This window comes from Rhincodon typus, chromosome 33 (assembly GCF_021869965.1).
Source record: "Rhincodon typus isolate 14 chromosome 33, sRhiTyp1.1, whole genome shotgun sequence".
Taxonomy (NCBI): Eukaryota; Metazoa; Chordata; class Chondrichthyes; order Orectolobiformes; family Rhincodontidae; genus Rhincodon; species Rhincodon typus.
Window position 1 is genome coordinate 18694388 of NC_063364.1, and position 27976 is coordinate 18722363.

Here is a 27976-nt window from a genome sequence, read left to right on the forward strand (position 1 = left end):
TGAGTGGGCCCAGTGTAGACTCATGGCGGTCAGTGAGTGGGCCCAGTCCAGACTCATTGTGGTCAGTGATTGGGCCCCGTGTAGACTAATGGCGGTCAGTGAGTGGGCCCAGTGTAGACTCATGGCGGTCAGTGTCGGTGAGAGTTTGTGACCCCAGCAGCTTCTACATCCTAATGCTGACTGATGGCTGCCACAGCGGAGATGAGTTTGGGCTCCCTGTGGTATCTGGGTCCAGCGCAGATTCATGGAGGAAGCAGCAGAGGTGAGTTTGAGCCCAGTACGAGACCGTGCGGCTGCATTGGTGAGGAGGGCCTGAAGCGTACTCACTGCAGCGGCAGAGTCCAGTTTGGGTGGTGCAGGACCTGGTGGCACTGTGCTTTGTAACAAGATTCATGTGATAATAAATAAATCAATTTATAGTGTGTTTATATGCTCAATAATTTGTCTTTATTAATGGAACACAAATAATATTGCTTTACAAAAATGCTGTGCCAGTATCACAGATGCTAACATTACTGGAGCAGCTTTTATACATTAGTTGACACAGCCTTTTGAGCTGCCCTTCATTTAATAGGGCATCATTTCTACTTAAAATTAATTTACAACTGACTTTTCAAAGAAATTATCCTTTTTAAATATTGTATGTGAGAGTAATTTATGAACTAAGTTTGAAATGGTTTATTAGAAATAAAAAGTTAAATCAGTGATTGAGATACTCCCTTACAATTAAGGTTTTACATAATTAATTGTTGATGTTGTCCACTGTGCTAAAGATATAAATTCCTGAAACAGCTTTGCTTGCAGTGATTGCAGCATCTCAGGTAACTTGGCTAACTCAGACACTGCAAAGTAAACAATGCAGATGGACCGTAAAATATGTTCTGCATCTTATGCCAAATTAACCTTGGTCATCAGTGAAGGATCTCACTGTATTCCTTCCGAAATCACCAACAGGGATCAGAAGTGTTAATTCAGCCTGAGCAATGCTTGATAAATAAATCTCAACCACTGTTTACAATTGCCAAGAATATGGACACTTCTTACTTTGGAGTCACTGAGTTAGCAAACACTGGCTTTCGTAAAGTACATTCCACCCAGCAGCACAGGAAATATATACTTTCACTTTAGGGCCACTGGTTTTGTGAGTGTGTATTCATGAACGAATGTCAATATATGTTTGTGTCAATTACCAGCATACTAGAAACATTACCGTTGAGAGTTAGAGACAACAAGGTGCAGGGCTGGATGAACACAGCAGGCCAAGCAGCATCATAGGAGCAGAGAGGCTGACGTTTCGGGCCTAGACCCTTCATCAGAAAAGGGTGGTGCAGGACCTGGTGGCACTGATGAAGGGTCTAGGCCCGAAACGTCAGCCTCTCTGCTCCTATGATGCTGCTTGGCCTGCTGTGTTCATCCAGCCCTGCACCTTGTTGTCTCGGATTCTCCAGCATCTGCAGTTCCTACTATCACCGTTGAGAGTTAGACCACTTTGCGATTTGTAATCATTTGGGCAAATGTATGTGATATAGGAGCTAAACATTTCCAATAAATTCATGTTTTGCATTAAATAAAAGTGAAATTTATTCCCTTTGTGCCAGCCTTGCTGAGAGGCAACAGAAAAATTGAGATTCTAATTCCTGATCTTCTGCCCTGCTTGCTGCCTCAGGTGGATGTAGATGATCCCAAACTCATGTCGTAAGAGCAAAGTGGGGTTTTCCCAATATTCTGGCCAATATTTGTTCCCCAGACCAGCACCATCAGCACCTGGCGAGTTTGTTTGCCCTATTTTATCAAACTTGCTTCATTAATTATCAATCCTATCCCTGTGGTGTCTGTCACATCAGATTTCTGCCTCTCTTGCCTTGTGCCAATCTCGGAACAACTTGCCACTCAGCAGATATCCCGGAAGGATGGTAATCTGGAACTGCCTTGCACAGTTGCTGACTTTTGCCCAGGATATGGTGAACAAGAGGACATTGGTACCCCACTTTGCGGGCAGGGACCTCAAAATCCAGCTGGATGAGATGGCACTGGAGGATCTTCCTCTTAACCCAGGACCAGCTATGGAGGTCTTGATCCCAGACCATGCCAGCCTGGAGTGAGGTTGCCACCCAGGTTAAAGAAATCTCAGGCATCCGGAGGAATGCCCATCATGTAGGAAAAGGTCAATGTCTTTCTCCACTCTACCAGTGTAAGTGGCACCATCATCTCTCTAACAACAAACATCCACTCCATCATTGTTACTACACCCACCTCTCACCAAGGCTCATGATCTACCATTTTCACAACAGCCTGCAACATCTTCCCTATTCACCTTCACCCACTCCCAACCCTGACAGCACTAGCCCTGTACGCCTTCTGTGGTGCCCACTCAGTCACTGGGGACACCTTTCCACCTGCACCAACAATAGTTGCTAAGCATTCCATGTTCATCATCTGTAATACCTGCCTCTCTCTTACATCAGGAAGAAAACAGTCCGACAATAGGGCAGAGAAATGCAAAACAAGTGGTGTGCTGCTCATCATCTGGCTTCTACCTCCTATAGGATCTGACTTCTATCACTCTGAGCAGGACCTAGACTGGTATTGGAGGCTGTAGGAAACTCCTGAGTGAAGGCTATCACCTTTGTCTTGACTGAAGCCTGCTTAACAACCATGACTTTATGCTATATATAAAGGTAAGACTGCAGTGATATAAGCCTGGTATTGCTGGCTGAGGACACAAAGTGCAAAAAGGTAAGGAAAGGATGCTGTGAGCATCCAAATAGACACAGAGTAAGTGAACACCATCCAAGTGAATGAAGAGCCTGATGATGCATTCTGATCCAGTCCAGTCCTGGGTTCTGGCCCTGAGCGCAAAGTGTCCTTTCGGCAGCATTACAATGATTGTTGAGTTGCAAACTGAAGTATAGAACTGAAGTGCAGTTGAATCCTGTGAGTGGATCGGAGATGTGCCATAAGGGTACCAAAAGATGGCACATGTTGGATGCCAATGTCTTTGGATTTGGGGTGCATGTGGCTCGTCACTGCGCAGCATGCCCTAGGATGTTGGTACCCAGTGTCCAACATGGAGATCATTTGAAGCAAGCATCAAGCTGAATCTACCAATTGCTCATTCTAGTTTTCTTGTCACGCTTTCCTGACATTGAGCTTGCTTGGCAAGTTTGGTAAGATGGGAGGCTGAATATTAATGTGGTGTGTTGTGACATAACATGGTGTTTAACATGCAACAATGGCATGTTGCCACTGCCTAGAGAGAATCTCACCACGTCATTTGTGAAAAGCATAAAAGACGGACTGAGGTGGCCTTGACTTCAAGATGAGTTTCACCACAATTATCACCCAGTTATGCTACATGTCTCACCATATCCCTCATCACTGAGACCCTAATAAGATTCCATCCAGATTTACAATCCTTTATGACACTGTAGCCTGGGGTAAACTGACTGCCACATTCACCTTGTTCATCGCAGTGACAACACTTGAAAATAATGGATTGGTAATGAAATATTTTAGGGAAATCCTGAAAATGTGAAAGGTGTATGAAATGAAAACCCTTTCTTCAATGTCCTGTTAAAGTAAAAACAGTTTATGTGATTTTTTTTGTACAAACTATAATAGTGCATGGTATAAAATCCAGACTACACATTTTAATAGAGCACTCTAACATACCTTTGTATATTAAATTTTGCTCAAATCTTATGAATATTTAGAATGATTTAACTATGGATTCTAAGCAGACAGGACATTTGAAACCCACTGGGGCCACCTTTAGTTTGCTTATATTCCCACAATTTTCAACTTGTACCCTAAAGCTCTCCAACATTATGTACCTGGAAGGGAAATCCTTGGTACACCTGTCTATGATTAAGTTGCTATGTTAACTCAATTCTCAATACAAAATCATTAGACTGTCCCACCCAACTGATTGTTCTGTATATATTACCAAACCTCCAATTGTCAAGAACCTAAACTCTGAAATCTCCTCTTTAAACCCCTTCATGTTTCCACCTCTCCTTTATTTCCCCCCTTAAACAAAGCTGTTTGATTATTTTCCTAATATCTCCTCACAAGATTTGATGGGAAATTTTGTTTGATTATGTGCTCTTATAAAGTGTCCTGAGGCATTTGCTCCATGGAAGGAGCTATATAAGTGCAAGTCATTGCTGCACAGGAACACTTCCCTTTGTAATTTCACAAACAAAACAGGCAGGTATAATCTGGCACATATGTACTGTTGACAAAAACTTCCATCATATGTTTTGCTTTGTATTTTAATGCATTTACTTTTCCATGACTCTTAAGTTATTTTTTTTCAAATGCAAGAGCCAGTCGTTTCCAACAGCCTAGTTACTAAAAGAACTTCCATGGTCACTAAGAACGATCTCTTGCAAAGTCATCCTAAGATCACAAGGAAAACTAGCTGCATTTACAGTTGGATTATTATCACAAAGAATAGTTACTTCCTTGACCACATCAAGATGTCTCTTGACTGGAGAATCTAGGAGATTGAGCGAACATATCGTGTAACCAGTCTAATTGGTCTTGCTCTCCCAAAGCACGTCGGTGTGTTAAATGCCACTTTGCTTTATTGTTTATATCTAATTTAAAATGTCATGAAAGGAAATTTGTGAGATCTCAGACTGTCTGTAAAGTGCAAGTGAACCTGTGCGAGTTATAGTACATGGACTGGCGTTTCCCCTTTGGAACAATAACCAAGTGAATCAATCATTGCTTCAGTCATATTTCAAAAAATGGAATGCCTCAAAAGTTAGTGACCTGGAGGATTCCAAATTCGGAAGAATGGAAGACAAACAAAGACTGAAAGAGGGATCAAGAATGCGATATTAAAAAAGTCAACCTATGGACATCCATTTTTTAAATTCGTTCTCAGCATTTAAGCATCACTGGCAAGGCTGGCATTTCTGACCATCATTAGATTTCCTGAGGTGATAGAAAATGAATAGCTTGTTTGTAGGGCGGGGTGAATCTTGTTGGTGTGGGAATGCAGTCCCAATTGACTGATCAGGTAAAGGTGACAGATTTCTTTCCCAAATGGACATTAGTGAACCAGAGAAACAAAATGCCAACAATTCGACAGCTTCATGATACGGTTGTTACAGTAGGTGTTATCTTGTGCACCTAACTGTGTTTTATATTTCCTCAAAGTAACATTACATATGAAATTGTAATTACTGAGATGTATACATCTTTCATACTTGTTGTTATAAATCAAAATAGGAATTGATTATAGCTTCACCATTTTTACATATTCTATGTTACATGTGCAACAAATCGAATGTATTCCATACATCCTGAGTTTCGTTTCCTAGCAACAATGATAACCAAAGAGCCTTGAAACCCTAAGGACGAGGTCAAGGAGAATGGTCAGCTTAATACCTCCTTTGATTGAAAGGCATGAGCTTTAGAAAATATGTAATGAATCTTCAGGTTTAAAGATTGTCTGTAGAGAAAAGACAAGCCAATCCTCTCTTCAGCTGCACGAGAAGAAAGTCAATTTGAATGAATGGCATATACCTGAAAAGGTATCAATAATAGGAGCTCACCAATATTTGATTAGCTAATAATTGACCTATCATTTATAAATCGCTATCTCCAATCTCAGTAAATTTTAGTTCTCTTTGGGAATGATTGTGGTGAATTCTCAAATGCTGTTGACATCCATAAATAAATGCATTCTAAAACAACATTGCTCCTTCCCAGGAAGATATAAGATATAACATTTTTCCATCAGTTGGATAATTTTGAACAATGTTGTTACCTTAATAGCTGTTATGACTGAATTTTGCCAGCATCATTTTTATCTACCTTTCAACATACTAAGCTTATCTGTAGACCATGCATCCTCTCAACAGTAAAACCAACAAAACAAAACAAATTTAAAAGTAAAAGTAAAATTCAGAACTATGCCACAGCCCAATAGTGGCCAAAGAAATGTAATTAGGATTCTCTGCGTGTGCTACATTCAGAACATTCATTAATCCTGTTTTGCATCATTTCAACACAGTCATTACCCATTTAAAATAAACAAGTAAGCAATGATATTAACACATTGTTGACAGTAATTTGTGCAACGTATTAATGCTGCATTGAAACACCACGCAGAAGAAGTGAAACTCAGAGACTGATGTAACAGTGAATGTTTCTTCATGGGGACCAAATAATTAAAATAGTCTTCCTTGAAGATTTTGTGACATATTATTTGTGCTACTTTAATGCTACAAATTCTGAAATAGTTAGGCCAAGAAGCAAGTACTCAGAACTGTTTAAACCTGATTGAACGAACAGTCCCATTGACTGACAATTCACACATCACTGCATTTTTAACATCTGCACCTAGGTGGCAGATTGACAATTGGTGCTTTTGGAAAGTGCTCGATTGTCGGTTGCAACTAAATAATATGCAGTGTCCAGTAACGTGATAGATCAAGTCAGCAAATAAATTTAAATTCAAACATATTCTGCAAAATAATGCCTAACCCATTAGTATTTATAGTGTGAAAGGGAAGTGACACCAAAAGCAGTGTCATGAAATGTGTCTATTTGCAATGAAGATGAACCTTGACGGAATCTATTGAGTGAATGGCAATTTAATGACCTTATTTTCATTTGTAGGTTCTTTTTGACCTTCATTGCAAATAGAGGGCAGTCAGAATGCCTGGTTTTGTAATGTTTTAAAATTAGATCTGCTTGTCTACACAGCTTAGCTTTCCATATCATATAGAGAACTCCAGTGCAGCTGGCATAATAGTCTATTTGCACCTAAACAGACAGGGTTACAAACTACAAATTCGTCAGTGCCTCACAGTTCTTTGCCCATTGATGGATATTTAAACACGTGGATGCCCCTTTAGGTAGACTACAGTGCATCTTGCAATCACAGCACAGTTCCTAGCAGCAGAGTGAACATTTCTAACTGGTTCTGCAGAACCAAAGGAAGAAATATTGAAACTTTAGAATGGGAAAAGGATATATCGACCATCAAGCTATTACTTCCAACCTTGTATTGTTTAAGCTATCATGGAATCACTAAAGGTAAATAATAAAAAACATTGTGTGGAAAGTTTTGAATTTATTTGCTTTGTGCATGTGAGCTCAGATATAAGCATGACCCCTCGTCTATGATGCACCAAAAACAGGACAACCTCAACCTGCCCAATTATCACTCCTGTTTACTCTAAATCTGCTTTTTCTTATTCACTAGTGAGACATGGGCATCATTGGCTGAGTCAGCATTCTTTGCCCGTCCCTAGTTGCCCTTGAGAAAGTGGTGCTGAACTGCCTTCTTGAACCACTGCAGTCCATGTGCTGTAGCTGGATCCACAATGCCATTAGGAAGGGAATTCCAGGATTTTAACCTATAACACAGAAGGAACAACAATACATAACCATCAGCAAAGTGATGAAACAGGTCTTCAAAACTGCTGCCAAGCAGCACTTACTCAACAACAATCTACTCATTGCTGTACAATTGGTTTCTGCTAGGGCCACTCAGCTCTTGACCTCATTACGGCCTTGGTTCAAACAAGGGCAAAGAGCCAAACTCCAGAGGTGAGGTCAGAGCTATTGCCCTTAACATCAAGGCAGCATTTGGCAAGTGTGGCATCTGGGAGCCCTAATAAAACTGGAGCCAATGGGAATCAGGGAGAACACTTCACTGACTACAAGATGTAGGAGTAGAAATAGGCCATTCAGCCCAGTGAGTCTGCTATGCCATTCAATGAGATCATGGCTGATCTGATAATTCTCGGCTCTACTTTCCACTTTAGATCACGTGGGATCCAGGAAGAACTATCCAACTGGATACAAAATTGGCTTGATGGTAGGAAACTGAGAGTGGTGGTAGAGGGTTGTTCAGACTCCAGCATTGTGACATGTGGTGTGCCGCAAGGATCAGTGCTGGATCCACTTTTGTTTGTCATTTATATAAATGATTTGGATGAGAATATAGGAGGTATGGTTAGTAAGTTTGTGGATGACATTAAAATTGGCAGTATAGTGGACAGTGAAGACGGTTCTCTAATGGTACAATGGGATCTTGATCAACTGGACCAATGGGCTGAGGAATGGCAGATTGAGTTTAATTTAAATAAATGTGAGGTGTTGCATTTTAGGAAGACAAACCAGGGCAGGACTTGTACAGTTAATGCTAGGGCTCTGGGGAGTGTTGTCAAACAGAGAGACTTAGGGGTTCAGGTACATACTTCCTTGAAAGTGGCATAGGTTAACAGGGTGGTGAAGAATGTATTTAGCATGCCTGCCTTCATCGGTCAGAGCATTGAATACAGGAGTTGGGACGTCATGTTGTAGCTGTACAAGACATTGTTGAGGCCATATTTGGAGTTCTGCATACAATTCTGGTTGCCCTGCAATAGGAAGGATGTTATTAAACTGGAAAGGTCGCAAAAAATATTTACAAGGATGTTACTGAGACTGGAAGGTTTGAGTTATAGGGAGAGCTGAATAGGCTGGGACCCTTTTTCCCTACAGCGTAGGAGGCTGAGGGGTGACCTTATAGAGGTTTATAAAATCATGATGGGCATAGATAAGGTGAATAGCTGAGGTCTTTTCCCCAGGGTAGGGGACTCCAAAACTAGAGGGCATAGGTTAAGGTGAGAGAGGAGAGATTTAAAAGGGACCTGGCGGGCAACTTTTTCATGCAGAGGGTGGTGCGTATATCGAAAAAGCTGCCAGAGGAAGTGGTAGAGGCGAGTACAATTACAATATTTTAAACAACTTTGGATAGGTACATGGATAGGAAAGGTTGAGAGGGATATTGGCCAATGCATGCAAATGGGTCTACTTCAGTTTAGCAAACCTGTTCAGCATGGATGAGTTGGGCTTAAGGGTCAGTTTACATGCTGTATGACTCTATGGCTCACACTTGTCCTTCTACCTCATTAATACATGTTGTAAGCAGATGTGACCCAACACTGATCCCTGTGGCATTCCACATGTTACAGGTCACCATCCAGAAAATGCCCACCACCCATCCTAACTCTCTGTCTTCTATTCGTTAGCCAATCCTCTATCCATACTAATATACTACCCCAGTTCAATGGGCTCCAACAACATTCAAGAAGCTTGACACCATCCACGACAAAGCAGCCTACTTTGTTGGTATCCCAACTACCACCTTCAACATTTACTCACTCCACTACCGACACACAGTGATAGCAGCATGTACCATTAACAAGATGCCTGCAGAAATTTACCAAGACTCCTTCAACAGGCAACATCCATTCTCACTGTCTCTACCACCAATAAGGACAAGGACATCGGATACACAACAACAGTACCACCTGCAAGTTCCACTTTGAACCACTGACCCAGAACCATATCGTCAGTCCTGCAATGCTGCTGGCTCAAAATACTGGAGCTTACTCCCCAATAGCAATGTGGATATACACAGAGCAGATGGTCGAGAAGGTGACTCACCACTTCTCAATGGCACTCAGGAAAGAACAAAAAATGCCAGAAATGCCTACATCCGTGGAAAATGAAAAAAATTCTACATTTAGAAGGTGCTTTTCTTCATTCATTAATTCAATAATTAATTTATTCTGTGAACATTCTTGGAAATGTCAGCATCCATAATTGCTCTTAAAAAGCCAGTTTGCTTGTTTGTTGAGTCTAAAAGCTTTGAAGACCTTTTCAGTTAAGTGTTAACCATATTGCCATATTGGAGACACATACAGGCCAGATCAGTAAGAATTGCACACCTCCTCTTTTCTAAAAGACATCAGTGCATCTGATTTGTCTTCAGCAACAATCCTGTCATTTCATGGCTGTTATCACTGATTTTTATCTTTTTAGCCTGATGTTTTATTTATTTGAATTTAAATTTCTCAGCTATGGGATTTAAACTCAGACTTTTGGATTAACATTGCAGTAATATAACCACTGTGCCATGATACGTTGATAGTAGGTGTCACTCTGGGACAGCCTGGGTTAAGAGGTCCAGACCCGAAATGTCAGCTTTCCTGCTCCTCTGATGCTGCTTGGCCTGCTGTGTTCATCCAGCTCTACACCTTGTTATCTTAAGAGAAAGACATTGTTTTTCTAAATCTCCTGCTCTCTAACTTTTACGTTCTCTTTCACTCGTTCCCTTTCTCTCACTCTCTCTCCCATTCACTCATTTCTTTTTACAATGAGAAATAACTTTTGACAGAGGGTCTACATCAGTTAGTCCGGTTTTATATAAATAACTCACACACACACTTGGAACACACTTGGAAACATGCATGCCACTTTAGCTACTCTATCTCAAATAATAGTGGTCAGAACAAAAAGACAAGGACTTTAAAGAAAGATGAAGAAGGTGGAACTTACAAGATTGAGAGGAAGATCTTCACTACTTCAGGCCTCCAAAATGCTGAAATTTTGGCAGAAATCATGGGCACCAAAAATTTAAAACCAACAAATCTCAAGATAAAGGATTGAACTGAGATAACAAGGTGTAGAGCTGGATGAACACAGCAGGCCAAGCAGCATCAGAGGAGCAGGAAAGCTGACGTTTCGGGCCTAGACGCTTCTTCAGACCCTCCTACTATCTCGAAAGGATTGAACTGTTTTCTTTGCCTGCAGAAGATTGTATATGCAAAAGTGGCTTCTAAAACAGCCAACAGAAATTGAGTCAATTAACTCATCCAAAAATCAGCAGACTAAACAGCCCGTTGGGAAACATGAAATAGGTTTAAACAAGCAGTTATAGACTCACACGATCCTGAAGGGCATGGATGGGGTGAATAAGCACGGTCTTTCTCCCAAGTGAGGAGAGTCCAAAACTAGGATGGCATGAATTTAAGGTGAGAGGGGAAAGATTTAAAAGGGGCCTAAGGGGCAACATTTTCACACAGAGGGTAGTGCGTGCATGGAACAATCCTCCAGAGGAGGTGGTGGAGGTGGGTACAATTACAACATTTAAAAGGCATCTGGATGGGTACATGAATAGTAAGAGTTTACAGGGATATCAGCCAAATGCTGGCAAATGGGACTAGATCGGTTTAGGATATCTGGTGGTACGGATGAGTTGGACCAAAGGGTTATGTGAAACTCTATGACTCCATAGCCATGTATGTTCCATGATGTTCTTCTGCTGTTGAGTCTATGGATGAGGCAAGAGGAGGATAATTAACGTTGTTTGTTGAGGGCAGTAAGTCAAGATTGATTGTGGTCACATCTCACTAGGGTGCCATGCTGGAAATCAAACCCCACTATTCATGAAGTCTTCACATAAGTTAAAAATTTTATAAAAGTATCCAAATTTCACCAACCTTCCTATCTTTTAGATCAATGTTAACAGGAAACATTGACTAAGTTTCTGTACTTAACAAGAACTACTATTTATTACAAGTAAATACATTTCAGTTACAGGTATGATTATGAATAACTATTACATGTCAACATATAAAACAACTAGTTAAGACTCTAATCGCCTTATAGAATGCTCCCCTACACATGCACACAGACATAGACAAAGAAACATTGGTGCTATGGGTGGAGGGGAGAATTGCGGAGGCAGTTCAATGGCCCTGTGCACAGGGTTTGTTGAGATGATCCTTTTGACTTGTCAGGACTTGCTGTCTGATGAGCTTTCTTTTCCTTATTTCCTACCTTCACTTGTTTGTAGGATGCACAGAATGACTCATTTATAACTTATAAAGTCTCTGATTTATTGGTTAGAAGCAACTGCTGAGGGAAAACTGGCTTTCTGCAGGCTTGATGTGTTTTTTACTGCAAAGACTGCACTTTCCTTTCCAGAGGCCTGAAGGCTCCTGACTCTGTAGTTCATACCCACAAGCTGTTCAGCTACCTAGGAGCCAATTACAGAGTTTTTGGTAGGCAGAATGCCCTAGTCATCAGCCACTTTGCTCCATGGACCCAACCAAATCTCTTTTTGTGTACACTTCCTGGTGCCAGTTCATCTGCAACTAAACTTTGCCCACTGGTTGAACAAACAACAGGATAATCAGTACTCACAATAGTGCGGGTAGCTTGTTTTTAAAAAGTGCAGTAATCCCTTCCATGATCCGCAGTTTTCAAACAGTTCTTTTCCTATTTCATCTACAATCTAAACTACAGGAAAATAAAATATGGAGGTCTTTACAAAATGGAGAGGAATGGATGAGTATCGTAACATTTTTCTTGATTATGTTTTGTAGATCAGAATATTTATACAGAACATTGTGTCAGGGTGCATATGGGTGGAACAGCATCCATAAAGGGATAAATTGTGTATGGCTGAATGACAAAGAAGAACATGGACTCTTCTAATTTCATTCTAAAGCTGAACAGAGTCGTTTCTCTTCTGGATTTTGACTGCTGTTTTTGGATTGTTAGAAATGTTAACATTATCTTTGTCATTGAAAATTTTAACATTTTATATCAATGGAAAAATAATGACACTAATCATACCATGGACAGGGTTGTTTTCATTCGTGAACAGAGCATAAAACAACTAATACGGTTGAAGATTATAGCTAAATGCTATGAAGAGGGGCTACTGTGAAAGGGTTAACATTTGGTCGCAGGTCCATACTGTATACAGTTTAAACTAATTCTGTTCCATATTAAATTCTTATTGTTTAAAAGTTACTGGCTTTGATGGCCTATGATCTCAACTAACCCATAATACGCAAATAATAGTGATGACTATCAGGTAACATTTCTGAATTATCTAATTAAGGTGTACATCAAGATCTACTCAGTATGAAGCATTATTTCCTCTGAAGTTCAAGACAGATTAAAATTCCAATATGGATCAAATTGTAATGACTCACAAATTAGAGTTTAAATAATTTCAATACAGCACAAATAGATCTAATGATGCTTTATTTCCTCACTCAGGTCAAAGTCGTGATGCTGTGTCCATCTGTGCAAAGTGACCTTGTGTATTGTTAGAAAATCCATTATCATCATTACATACACTTCAGAGAAGTGGCAATTTTAGGGATGGATGGTGTAATGCTGCTACTTAAGATACAGAGTGCATGTATTACTGACCTAATAAGTTAATGGTATTTGTTACTGTGGAAGCTGTTCAGATTCTAGAGTTTATTGACCAAATACATAATTATATAAATTAAGTGTAGCGATGGTGATACCAAAACAGTTCTATCCAAGTGTTTTTACCACATCATTTGATGTTAGCAAATTTTTCCCATTAAAAAAGAACTATAACTACTCTAAAACTACCAGTTTTGTCTACCTGCCAAAATAGCCATATCATTGAAAAATGTTGAGATGTACTGTTTCCACAGTTTCAGACCAACATTCAACTTTGTTTCCCCAGTCATCACAGCATTGCATGCCTTTGATATCTATTACCAGAGCATTTTCTATTTTCATCTTACTACTATCCTGAGAATATTAATGGAGCATTTCACATGTTAGGCAAAAGCACTGATAAATGGCTTGATGTAAGGCAAAGTAATTAAGGGGATTGGGAGGGGGAACAGACTTGAGTCATACTGCTGGCATTTTGCCATTTTATAGTGCTAAAGCTCTGCACATGTACAAGCATTCTTACAAGCCACTGGTGTCAAAATGCTGATTAAATTTTAACATTAGCCAAGGAACAGTCTGCTGAGAAAAAGAGGTGAAGAATATGTCAAGTTTTGTTTTCACCACTTATTAAATTGTAGCATGCCAACAATGCAGCTACTTCCTGAAGTTATCTGCTGGCTTGTAAATCAAGTGTTGGCTACATCATTGAGTACTTGCCTCAGAGTCAATTGGTTCACATCCCCCTCGCCTACACTTGTGAACATAACCTAGGTTGACATTACAATGCCCATGGTACACATGCACCAGAATGGTATGCCTTTCAGATGAGGTGTAAAAATGAAACTTCCTCTGGTGAATGTGAAATATGTTGACAAATAGTTATTCGTCTGCTAGCAATATCGAAATTTTTCTTCTATTGCTATTTGAAGGACTTTCTCAGAGCAAATTGTCAGTGGTGTACTTCAAGAGTAGTTCATTGCTTCTGAAGTGCATTGGGGCTCATAGACTCATGCACCAGAGCAGTTTTGGGGTATCATTGCCAAGCGAGTATCAAATTCCTGATCCAATCTGCATTAAAGCTTAAAGTTCAGATTAGCAGAATAAAGACAACTGTAGGGATTATCTGACTGAAAATACTGGTAGACAGCTATTGTTGGGTATACATTTGGTGAAAGGAAGGCAGACCAGAAGGAATTAAAAGGTGCAGTGGGTGCTTGAAATTGCAACAGCAATAAAAACTCTAAAAAGTGACATCCTTAAAAGAAAATGTCAGTATTTTGACCATTTGATCAGAGCCGAGAAGCTACAATGATGTCTTCTAGAGGACAAAGCAGAAGGCAGCAGACACGGTACTATCCTGGAAGTGAAACTCATGCCACTGGACCATTTCAGAGAAACGTAGGAGGACGCTCAGGTGAAACCATTGGAAACCATGGATTTCCATCTTTTTTGTTCCACCCTTTCATTATTTTTAACATCTCCATCAAATAGCCGTATTTCCATCTATTATAATGGAAATAGCATCAAATGTTCAAGTCTCGCCTATTATTTGTATTCCCTCATATAAGACAGCATGCTTAAGACTCTGCACTGTACACTTTAGTTGTTTTTTTGATTCACTTGTGGGAGGTGGGCATCGTTGGGTGGCGAGCATTTATCTCCCATCCCTAGTTGCCCTCGAGAAGGTGGTGGTGAGTTGCCTTTTTGAACTGCTGCAGTCCATGTGCAGTAGGTGGATCCACTATGCCCCTTGGGAGAGAATTCCAGGATTTTGACCCAGCAACAGTGAAGAAACAACGATATATTTCCAAGTCAGGATGGTGAGTGGCTTGGAGGGGAACTTGAGGGTAGTGGTGTTCCCATCTATCTGCTGCCTTTGTGTTTCCACATGGTAATGGTTGTGGGTTTGGAAGGATGTGGATTTGTTGCCTCAATATCCTTGTTAGAGAAACCCAAAACTGCACACAATAGTCCAAATGTGACCTTGCAAAGGTTTTCTACAGATTTGTGATTAGATCTTGACTTTTACATTCTATATGCCTGCCTAGTACTCTACTATATTTAAGCACTTAACCTGTTGCTTAGGGTAGGCAGGGAGCAGGCTCAGTGGGCCAAGTGGCCTACTCCTGCTCCTAATTAGATGTTTGTATTTCCTTTTAAAGTCTTGTGAACCTGAACCTGAACCTGAACCTCCACTGCTAGTCCTAGGGGTAGTGTGCGTCCCATTCTGTACCACCCTGTCCACTACAACAGCCAGGTGCCTACAAACAAAGTGGGTCGCCAATTTTCCTTTCTCTTCCTTATCCAGGGCAAATATTGGGAATCACACAGGCTGATCCAGGCTAACAGTGTTTTGTCCGAGACCGCAACAGCCATTAAAGCTGGTGCCAGAACCAGGAATGCTGATCCATTCGAGGATGTCTAGATAATAGCGAATTGTTCCAAAATAACAAATGGTAGGTTGGGGCTAGAAATGGATGATAGGTTTGGGGGCGGGGTGGTCACAAACGTGGGTTAGATAGTTAATGACTCGTTTTTGTAAGAGGAACCCAGCCCCACAGAGTGAAATACCTCCATGAAGTTTGATGAAATTGACACTTAGCCAAAACGAATGTAAGACTTAGCCCCTAGTGTTTTTCCAATTACAAACTATGGTCCTTTACAGTTGTCATTTAAAAGACCTGACATAGAAACTTTTCCTGTACATGTGAGCAGCTGTTTTATATTGCCCTGCATTGTGTTCTGACTGGGGAATAGAACCTTTTCACAATCCAAGGACTGCATTGTCAAAAGCTTTCTGAAAGTCCACATACAATGAATCCATGCATTTCCTTTACCTCCCTTATATCCTCTCTTCTAAGAATTCCATCAGGTCTATGAACATCTCTTCATCTAGATGTTTATTTAATTAAAACGTTATTTTGTTTCTTGATTGCAGATAATAAACAAGGCTTAGTTTCTCTTTTTGGAAAAGGGTGTACCCTTGGTACATCTCATCATTTGGGTAATGTCAGTATATTCAACTCAAATGGGCTTCCCTGAATTATTCAGGCCATTTTCAAACATAGTCTGTAATGAGGCAACTGGCTGCTAAATTCAGTCCTTATATGAGACCACGCTTAGTTACAATGTCTATTAACATTTGGATCATTTGGAGTATAAATCATGATGATACCTGCCATGCACCTTTTGATCCCTCATCAATGCCCGGAACTGTTGCTTGTTCCTCACTCAAGCTGAAACTAATCTTTGCTTAGTGGCACTTGCTGCTGACATTTTCCAATGTTTGAATCATAGAATCCCTCTAGTGCTGTTAGAGGCCATTCGGCCCATCAAGTTTGCGTCGACTCTCCGAAGAGCATCAGATCCACCACCCACCACCCTCCACCCTCCACCGCCCCCCTCAATCCCCATAACCCCACATTTACCATGGCCAAGCCACCTAAACTGCACATCTTTGGACTGTGGGAGGAAACTGAAGCACCCAGAGGTAACCCATGGAGACATAGGGAGAATGTGCAAACTCCTCATGGCCAGTCATCCAAGGCTAGAATTAAACCCAAGCCCCTGGCACTGTGAGGCAGCAGTGCTAACAAATGAGTCACCGTGCCAGCCAATACATTAGAAAGCTCACACTAAAAGAAGCATTGCACTTGGGAATCACAATACACACTGTGATTTTGTTTTATTTAAAAACGTACACAATTCTCATATGTTTCACCTTTATTTAAATACTCATTTGATCTTTCATTTGGGTGTTAGCTGGTCTTAAATCACAAAATTCTATTAAATTCTAATAAAATAGTTGATCCAATTTTTAGCCGCAGTGGGAAAAGAATGTCCTATGTGTTATTACAACCAATCATAATTTACAATGGCTTCACTGACGTCCTCCAAATCAAATGTGTTGCTATGGAACCAATATGGGTTCTGGCTAAGAACACCTTATTGTGGGATGTATAGAACATTCTTTGTTCCAGTCTGACATTGGTCCTCTCCATCACTATTTTTTTCCATTACTCAATCTGTTCCACTCCATGATTTTGACCCAAACTAACATCAACTTTGCTTCCAATTTCCAAACTCCCCTCTCCTTTGCATAGTACAATTTCAATTCTTCCATTACCTTCTTTGATTTCAGTATCTCCATTTCTGTGGATAGGCTGCCGGCTGCTCCCTATCATAAACTCGTCAAGTCCCACAGCTGCATTAATTACATTTCTTCCACCCAACCTCTTGAAAGAATACTGTTCTATTCTCCTAATTTCTCCATCTTTGTCACATCTGTTGTAATAATGCCATCTTCCAGATCAAGGCTTTTCATATATCTTACTTTATCCTCAGATGAGGTTTCCCCTTTATTCTGCTTGACAGGGCCTTCAACCATGTTCATTCCATTTTCCACACAGCTCACATCTGTCACATCTTTCCCTCCCTTCCAGAGAGGTGATTAGATGCTTCTTGTCCTTGTCTTTCAAACCCAGTCCCCACATTTAATGAAGTATCTTCTGCCATTTCAACATGATCCAAACACTGAACACATCTTAAATACAAACAGACAATGGTCGTGAAATTCAGCAGATCTGGCAGCGCAAGTGGCGAGAGAAACAGAGTTAATATTTTGAATCCAATATGCCTTCTTCAGAACTGAACAGATCTTACCCCCTTCTAGTCTTCTGAAGGGGCCATTCTGACACCTGGCTCCAACATCTCCCCTTCCCTTGGCACCTTCCCATGACAATGCACAAGATAGAACATCTACCCATTCATCACCTCTATAACCACCTCCCAGGCCCCAAACACTCCTTCCAGGTGAAGCAGTGAGTTATATTTCTTTGAAATGTGGTAATATTGTATTCTCTGCTTACTGTTGTAGGCACAGCAAGCACAGATACGTGGTTACTGTGCTGAACATATCCATTTGGTCTATAAAACATCACCTTGAGCTACTGCCATTTTAATTCTCCACTTCACTCCCCACTCTGATCTCTCTGTCCTTGGTCTCCCCCACTTTTCAAATAAAGTTTGGCAGAAAATCATAGAACTGTGTCTCATCTTTCAATGAGACTCTTTACATCCTTGGGGATTCAACACTGAGTTCACTAACTTCAGTTCATAACCATTGCTCCCATTGATTTCAGACAGCTGTTGATAATAGTTCTGCTGTTGCCACTCGTAACTCTTCTCAATCTGTGATTTGTTTCTTTCCGTGTCCCATTATCACCTCATTTTGCCATGCACCATTATCATTTTTATCATTTAATACTTCGACTCTCTGTCCTGACAGAGACATTTCTCCTTGTTCTTTATCCCATCACTTCCTCTATCCCCACTTCTCCCTGTCTCTATACTTGCTTTAAAGCTGTTAAATCTATAACTTCTTCCAATTCTGATGAAAGATCATTGCCCTGAAACATGATTAACTTTCTTTCTCTCACTTTCCACAGATACTGCCTGACCTGATTATTTCCATCATTTTCCATTTCTATGTCAGATTTCCAGTACTCACTGTATTTTGCTTTGTTTTTATATGTTATATTTAGAATGAGGGGGTCATGATTTCAAAATAAAGGGTTGCTCATTTAAGAGAGACAAGGACTTATTTTCTCACAGAGGGTCATAATTCTTCCTTAAAAGGCAGTAGAAGCAATGTCCTTTAATATTCTAAAGACAGAGGAAGATAGATAAGCAAAGGGTTGAAAGTTTATGAGGTGGGAATGTCGAGTAATCAGATCTCTACATTGAACAATGGAACAGGCTTGAGGGGTGTGCACCCTATTCCCTCTCCTAACTCTTATTTTGTTCAGTTGAATGGCAGTAATTCTACACTAGTTAAGATAACCGAGCATGGCTCTTGCATAAACTGGTGAGCTATTATCAAGATTTATAAAGTCCTGACTGATTCACAGAATTTACTCCTCACAAGCCTGTGGGGCTCCTGTAAACTATTTCCTTACCAGCCTTTCCAGATTTGTCAAAAGCCATAATTGTCTGCCAATTTCAAAGCTTCTCGAAAGATTCTATCTCTGCTAAATAGAAACAGGTTTTACTTTTTCAAAAATAATCTCTATGTAATTGTAATTTCTCCAAATCTTTTTACCATGGAAAGATTTCATTCTGTTCCTTGCTTTTTTTCCCCCAAACCGTTTTCACACTCCCTCATGGAATAACTTTCAAATCACTTTATTGTGATAAAATTAGTTGTGCTTTTAGCTCTGCTCCTAAACCCCTCTTGGGTTCAAGATGGCCTCAGGTCCTGTTTTATTTTGTGGGAATATTTTGAAGATTTGAAACCGAAAGAACTGCAGATGCTGGAAATATGAAACAAAAACTGAAATTGCTGGAAAATGTCAGCAACTCTGACAGCATCTGTGAAGAGAAATCAGAGTTAATGTTTCAAGTCTCGTGACCCTTCCTCAGTTCTGACCCTTCAGCAATTTCTGTTTTTGTTTCTGAAGATTTGATTTCTGTTCATCTTTCTAGCAGGAATCAGACTCATTTAATTTCACCTATTGTAGCATTCTTACCTATTACAACACCATCATCCATTTATATAGCTCTTTTAGCATATAAAAATATTCCAAAATGCTGAACAAGCACATTATCAATTTAAGAAAGGAGATACAAAATGTCCACATGAAGATATCAGAACAAATGGATAAAGCCTTGGTCAAAAGAGGTAAGTTTGAAGGAACACCTTAAAGGATGAGAAAAGGGTAGAGAGTTAGAGACATTTACACAGGGGATTTTACAGATAAAGCCAAGGTAGCATAGAGCTAATAGTGAATCGATTGAAACAAGGAGTGAGCAGGAGCTCACCTGCTGTTTCAAAGCTGTCCCTCAGTGCCTTCCTCTTTTATTCTTTTATTCATTCATGGGATGAGGGCATCACTGGCTAGGCCAGCATTTATTGCCCAGAGGGCAGTTCACAGTCAACCACATTGCTGTGGGTCTGGAGTCACATGTAGGCCAGACTAGATAAGGATGGCAGTTTCCTTTCCTAAAGGACATTAGTAAACCAGATGTTTGTCCCCTGACAATCAACAATGGATTCATGGTCATGATTAGATTCTTAATGTCAGACATTTATTGAATTCAAATCCCACCATCTGCCATGGTGTTATTTGAACATGGATCCCCAGAACGTTATCTGGGTCTCTGGATTAACAGTCCAGTGATAATACCACTAGGCCATCGTCTACGACACAGTCTTACTAGACGGGCAGTGGAAGCGCTTCAGTGATACCCTCAAGGCTCACTGGTGAAGTGCAGCATTCCCACAGACACCTGCGAAGCCAGGCAAAAACAGCTCTGCTACACCAACGTCCCACCCACACCTTCCCTTGATCACCACCCGCTCCAAGTATAACAGAGCCTGCAGCAGCTGCATCGGTCTTTACAGCCACCTACGGACTCACCCCGAGAGTGGAAAAGAGTTATCTTCATCTGCAAAGGACCGCTGAGGATGATGATGACTGAGGGACAAGTGAGGCCATGAACTTATTTGCAAACCACTGTGAAGATTTTAAAACGGAGTTACTGAATGAGTAGGTGAGGAGGTAGAGAGGTGATATGAGAATGAGATTCATTGCTCAGCCACCTCCACCGGAATTGTGGATGAGGACAAGCTTAAGTGGGTGGAATATTGGAGGTTGGCCAGGGTCAGCACTGGGATGGAAAGGGATAGAAATGGTAGCCAGCAAATGGGATTTGTGGTGAGAACTTAAGACACGTTGAGGTGGATTCTCAAGGGAGTTGGAAGGATTCTGGAGTGTTCCCACAGTGCGGACCTCTGCGGTTCATTTACACAGCGACTTCCGGAATGGGATGTCAATGCTGCGGTCATGCACAGACCCTCAGAACAGATGTAAATGTGGAAACCCAGATCTGGGATCACTTAACAATTCCAGGCAGGATTGCCATTGCAGTGCCTCCAATCTTTGGGGGTGTAGGATAAGGGTATGAGTAGTGAGTGTACATATTACGTGTAGCTGTACATTGTGGTTGTAGGTCTCTCCTAGCCCTGCTTAATTTTATGAATTCAGGCCAGCTTCTCTACGGCTCATGATACACAGCAGCTCAGAGCAATCGTAACCCACAGTCTGGATTCAGAAACCTTTTGAAAGGTCTTGCCCATGCCCTTTGTCATTCTTCAGACCTCCCTTCCACCAACATATCACTGCCATACCAGCTAATGACCCCTTGCCAACTCAATGCCAGGTCATTCCTTTCATGCTAACATATGGCCCTTCCATGCCCATTCATCCAGTATGTACCATGTACAAGATCAATGAATCTCCTCACTCTTCCCAATATTTAGTCGGATGAAATGTGAATTGCTTCTGATCTTTGTAAATGGTTGACGAAGTAAAGGACATGTTTTTATCTTGATATCTGAAATTAATGAAGACAGAGTTGACTTAAAATATGTATCCAGAGTGAGGGATGGGGTGGGTTTCAGGTTTGGTTGCGTATGTATTTGGAGGGCTTATGTGGAGACAGGTAGATTGATTTAGTTGTTAAGCATTTGATTTCATTTCACAGCAAATGAGCTATCGATAAATTGCCTCGCTTCATAATGTTATAATTATTGTTTCCGTCTATTTAATTCAAGACTAATAAAATAAATGACAAAACAATGCCATACTGTGCAGCTGAGTCAAAATGTTTCAAATTTGGCAGCAACCAACTTCCAACTATTAATGGGAGAAAAAAAATCAATTCTGCATTACATAATCTGCCATTATCTCCAACCCTTCGAGTAGGAGTGTGATTTTCCAAAGCTGAATCAGAACAAAATCCTGTTGAAAGGGTAGGAGAAGAGGGGTTTAACTGTCTACTATACATCGTGGGTCAATGGCATGTTCCCAGAAATGTGCATTTGCAAACATCCTGTCCACAAAAAAACAAACTTGTAAACGGAACCTTAAATGTAGAAAGTGTCTTGAGATATTTATAGAAGGTAAAAATTAATAAATAGGAATAGAAATAAGATTGGATGCTATGCCATGGAGAGAGGTGATTGAAAACTTTTATCGAAAAGGCATGCTGTGAGATGATTTCTAAAGGAGGAGGAATAAGAATTCTAATAATGATGGCCGTGACAGCAGGAAAATGTATTTTGAATTACATGCCACAATGCTGTTGTATTTACAAAACAGCAGAAGGTCCAACTTCATTGAAAACAACAAATGCTGGATACCACAGCAGGTCAGGCAACATCCATAGAGAGACAGCAAATTAACGCTTGGAGTCTGGAAGACTCTTCATCAGAGCTGAGGTGAAGTGTGGAGGGGACAGCATTTATGCTATAGTTGGGGGCGCATAGAGTGCTGGGGGGAACAAGGATGTTGATAGTTCAGATGAAGCGATCGGAATGTGAGAATGGCAGAACAATGGTGTATCTAACTGCCAGACTTGAAAGGATAGATGGTCCCACTGGGATGGGGAGAGGAAAAAAAGAGGACATGGTGACAGAGAATGTAACAAGTAAAGCTAAAAGAAAGGGAAGGAGTGGGAGTTGGTTCACAATTTGAAGGTGTTGAACTCAATATTGAGCCCAGAAGGTTGTAGAGTGCCTAGTTTGAAGATGAGATGTTCCTACAGTTTGTGCTGTGATTCACTGGAGCATTGCAGCATGCTACGGGCAGACAAGTGGGCAAGCGAGCAGGATGCTGTGTTAAAATGATTGGCTATAGGAAAGTCGGGGTCATGCTCGCACACGGACTGGAGGTGTTCTGCAAATGGGTCACCGAGTCTGCACTTTGTTTCTCCAAAGTAGGGTAGGCTGCATTGGGTGCAGCGAATACAATACACAAGATTGGAGGAGGTACAGGTGAAATGCTGCTTCCACCTGGAAAGACTGCTTAGGCCCTTGAACAGTGAGCAGGGAGGAGGTGAAGGGGCAGGTGTTGTACCTCCTGCGGTTACATGGGAAGGTGCTGTGGAAGTGGGGGTGGTGCTAACGGTCAATGAACGGATTAGGGTGTCCCAAAGGGAACGATCCCTGCAAAATACAAATGGGCGTGTGAGGGGAAGATGTGTTTAGTGGTGGGTACTCACTGGATATTGGCTGTGATGGAAAATATCAGCATAGTGAAAATGACAAAATAATCTAAGAGATAAATTTATTTCCTAAACAACCAAAACAACATTTATCATATATATTAATGTGAATGTGCTTTCTGTCCAGTGTTGGGTTTATTTCAAAATAGTTATTAGCAGATTGATGTTCATTCATGAATAAATATAACACTGTTTTGCTTAAGTTATGGTTCAACAAGAGCTCGGAGCAAGAGCCAGGAAGGTTTTATTACCCACACGGTTAGTTAGGTCAATTGAATCTGGCTCAAAAAAGCATTTTATTATCACTGAAAATTGCAGATGAATTTCTTCAGTAAATAAAATTTGTTGTGAAAATGTAAATTCCACAATGTTTAATGTATTAGATTTATTTATTTTAATTGGCTTAACAGTTTCATAAAACGGTAGCGAGAAATAACACAAATAGGTTAAAAGTTTACTGATGTCAACTGTAGTTACTCAGCCTATATAGCGTCATAGAGTTGTACAGCACAGAAACAGAACCTTCGGCCCAACTCGTCTATGCCAACCGGATATCCTAAATAAATCTAGTCCCATTTGCCAGCATTTGGCCCATATCCCTCCATACCCTTCCTAATAATATACCCATCGAGATGCCTTTTAAATGTTGCAATTCTATCATCCTCCACCACTTTCTCTGGTAGTTTATTCCATACACGCACCATCCTCCATGTGAAAAAGCTGCCCCTTAGGTCCCTTTTAAATCTTTCCCCTCTGACCTTAAACCTATGCCCTCTAGCTTTGGACTCTCCTACCCTGGGCAAAAAGACCATGACTATTCACCCTATCCATGCACCTCATGACTTTATAAACTTCTGTAACGTCACTCCTCAACCTCTGATGCTCCAAGGAAAATTGCCCAGCCTATTCAGCCTCTCCCCATAGCTCAAACCCTCCAACCCTGGCAACATCCTTTTAAATCTTTTCTGAACCCTTTCAAGTTTAACAACATTTTTCTTATAGCAAGGAGATCAGAACTGAATACAGTATTCCAGAAGTGGCCTTACCATGTCCTGTACAGCCAGAAAATGACTTCCCAACTCATATACTCAATGCACTGACCAGTAAAGGCAAGCGTAGCAAACACCTTCTTCATTATCCTGTCTACCTGTGACTCCAGTTTCAAGGCACTATGAGCCTGCACTCCAGGGTCTCTTTGCTCGGCAACACTCTCCAGAAACTTACCATTAAGGGTATAAGTCCTGGCATGTGACTACAGCTGTTTAAATCAGTCTGAGGTGTGTCAGAGATTCTTGTTAGAATTGTTGTATAAAATCTAGAAAACAATGTACTTAAATTACCACCATATGAGCTTTAAGAAAAGTATAATGATTAACTAATTGCAGGATTTGACTTGTTACAGCAGCCAATCGTATATGCATATTGAATATGTATAGAGGAGTATGTAAGTATATACTAAGCATATTTTAATAAGTATATAAGAGTTTAGGGGGATATGGACCAAATGCTGGCAACTGGGACTAGCTTAATTCAGGATACCTGGTCAGCATGGACGAGTTGGAATGAAGGGCCTGTTTCCGTGCTGTACAGCTCTATGACTCTAAGTGTCAGAAGATTGACAGCCATTTGCATTAAAATGTGTCAGTCTGTTTCTGTGCTGCTTTTTTGAGATGCAGTAGTAATATTCTGGGTTGAGAATGTTGCTGAAGTATAGTTTCTATGCTTAGTGTGTTTTATGGCAATTTTGAATTGGTAACAATAGCACAAAGGTCACACTTACAGTTGGGTATGTTTCTCAAGGACAATGGATGTGATTAGTAATTGGATGTAATTGATGAACTTCAAACCACATGCACACGTGCATTTTTGAACACAGCCCACTGTCATTAACATAGATGGCAGAATGAGAAATCTCTAAAATAGTGAATACACAATTAGTGCATCAAGGTTATTTACAATAAAATGTTATATGCCTTTCTCATTACATGTTATCATTGCTTGTTCAGAAGGAATATAATTCAATGTTTTGAAACCAGCCTATGAAATGCAAGTTTCTGATTAATGTCAGCCTTCTGGCTGAATGACTTTAGCCTCTGTTCTGCCATGTCCAGAATGATATTACCATCAACTTTCTCTCTCTTTTCAGCTTCCCATAAGTATGAACCCTCCACAATCCCTTGGTCCACTCCTTATTAACTCCCAACACCTACACCCACTTCCTATGGCAGCTTTTCATGCAAGAATAGGAAATTCAACACCTGCCCTTTTAAGTCTTCCCTTCTCGTTATGCAATGCTTAAACACTCCTTCCAAGTGGAATGATGATTTACTTGAGCTTCTTTCTATTAAGGGGTGGCACGGTGACTCAGTAGTTAGCACTGCTGTCTCACAACGCCAGGGACCCGGGTTTGATTCCACCCTCGGGTGATTGTCTGTGTGGAGTTTGCGCATTCTCCCCGTGTCTGCGTGGGTTTCCTCCAGGTGCTCCGGTTTCCTCCTACAGTCCAAAGATGTACAGGCTAGGTGGATTGATCATGCTAAATTGACCATAGTGTTCAGGGATGGGTGGATGGGTCTGGGTGGGATGCTCTGAGGGTCGATGTGGACTTATTGGGCTGAAGGGCCTGTTTCCACACTGTAGGGATTCTATTCTGTACCCAGTGCTCGTGATATGGCCTCCTTATCAGGTCAGACCAAACAGACTAAGTGACTGCTCTTACAGTCCCTTCACATTATCTGCTCCATTTCTTGCCCCACCTCTGGCCCTTCTGGCTTTGGCCTGCTGCACTGATCCAATGGAGCTCACTGCAAGATCAAGAAATGGCACCTCATTTTTCAGATCACTATTCTGCAGCCTTCTAAAGTCGACACTGGATTCAACAATTTCAAATCATAATCCCCATCTCCATTCTGTTCCATTGGTTAGGAGCGTTTTTTCAGTCTTTCATAATCCCTGTCCCTGTATTCAAACTAGTGCTTTCCAGCCATTGCACACCTCCCACTGTTGTAACTTGGACCAAACTCTATGGTGGCTCAGTGGTTAGCACTGCTACCCCACAGCACCAAAGAGCCGAGTTTGATTCCAGCCTTCAGTGACTGTCTGTATGGAGTTTGCACATTCTTCCCTGTGTCTGAGTGGGTTTCCTCTCACAGTCCAAAGATGTTCAGGTCAGGTGGATTGGCAATGCAAAACATAGAACATAAAACATAGAACATTACAGCGCAGTACAGACCCTTCGGCCCTCGATGTTGCGCCGACCTGTGAAACCAATCTGAAGCCCATCTAACCTAAACTATTCCATTATCATCCATATGTTTATCCAATGACCATTTAAATGCCCTTAAAGTTGGTGAGTCTACTACTTTTGCAGGCAGGGCATTCCACGCCCTTACTACTCTCCGAGTAAAGAACCTACCTCTGACATCTGTCCTATATCTATCACCCCTCAATTTAAAGCTATGTCCCCTCGTGCTAGCCATCACCATCCGAGGAAAAAGGCTCTCACTGTCCACCCTATCTAATCCTCTGATCATCTTGTATGTCTCTATTAAGTCACCTCTTCTCTCTAACAAAAACAGCCTCGAGTCCCTCAGCCTTTCCTCATAAGACCTTCCCTCCATACCAGGCAACATCCTGGTAAATCTCCTCTGCACCCTTTCCATGCTTCCACATCCTTCCTATAATGCGGTGACCAGAACTGTACGCAATACTCCAAGTGCGACTGCACCAGAGTTTTGTACAGCTGCAACATGACCTCGTGGTTCCGAAACTCAATCCCTCTACCAATAAAACCTAACATACTGTATGCCTTCTTAACAACGCTATCAACCTGGGTGGCAACTTTCAGTGATCTATGCACATGGACACTGAGATCTCTCTGCTCATCCACACTACCAAGTATCTTACCATTAGCCCAGTACTCTGTATTCCTGTTACTCCTTCCAAAGTGAATCACCTCATACTTTTCCACATTAAACTCCATTTGCCACCTCTCAGCCCAGCTCTGCAGCTTATCTATGTCCCTCTGTAACCTGCAACATCCTTCCGCACTATCCGCAACTCCACCGACTTGAGTGTCATCCGCAAATTTACTAACCCGTCCTTCGACGCCCTCATCCAGGTCATTTATAAAAATGACAAACAGCAGTGGCCCCAAAACAGATCCTTGAGGTATACCACTAGTAACTGAACTCCAGGATGAACATTTCCCATCAACCACCACCCTCTGTCTTCTTACAGCTAGCCAATTTCTGATCCAAACCGCTAAATCACCCTCAATCCCATGCCTCCGTATTTTCTGCAATAGCCTACCATGGGGAACCTTATCAAACGCTTTACTGAAATCCATATACACCACATCGACCGCTTTACCCTCATCCACCTGTTTGGTCACCTTCTCAAAAGAACTCAATAAAGGTTTGTGAGGCATGACCTTACCCTTCACAAAACCGTGTTGACTATCCCTAATCAAATTATTCCTTTCTAGATGATTATAAATCCTATCTCTTATAATCCTTTCCAACACTTTACCCACAACCGAAGTAAGGCTCACTGGTCTATAATTACCAGGGTTATCTCTACTCCCCTTCTTGAACAAGGGGACAACATTTGCTATTCTCCAGTCTTCTGGCACTATTCCTGAAGACAATGACGACATAAAGATCAAAGCCAAAGGCTCTGCAATCTCCTCTCTAGCTTCCCAGAGAATCCTAGGATAAATCTCATCCAGCCCAGGGGACTTATCTATTTTCACACCTTCCAGAATTGCTAACACCTCCTCCTTATGAACCTCAATCCCATCTAGTCTAATAGCCTGTATCTCAGTATTCTCCTCGACAACATTGTCTTTTTCCTGTGTGAATACTGACGAAAAATATTCATT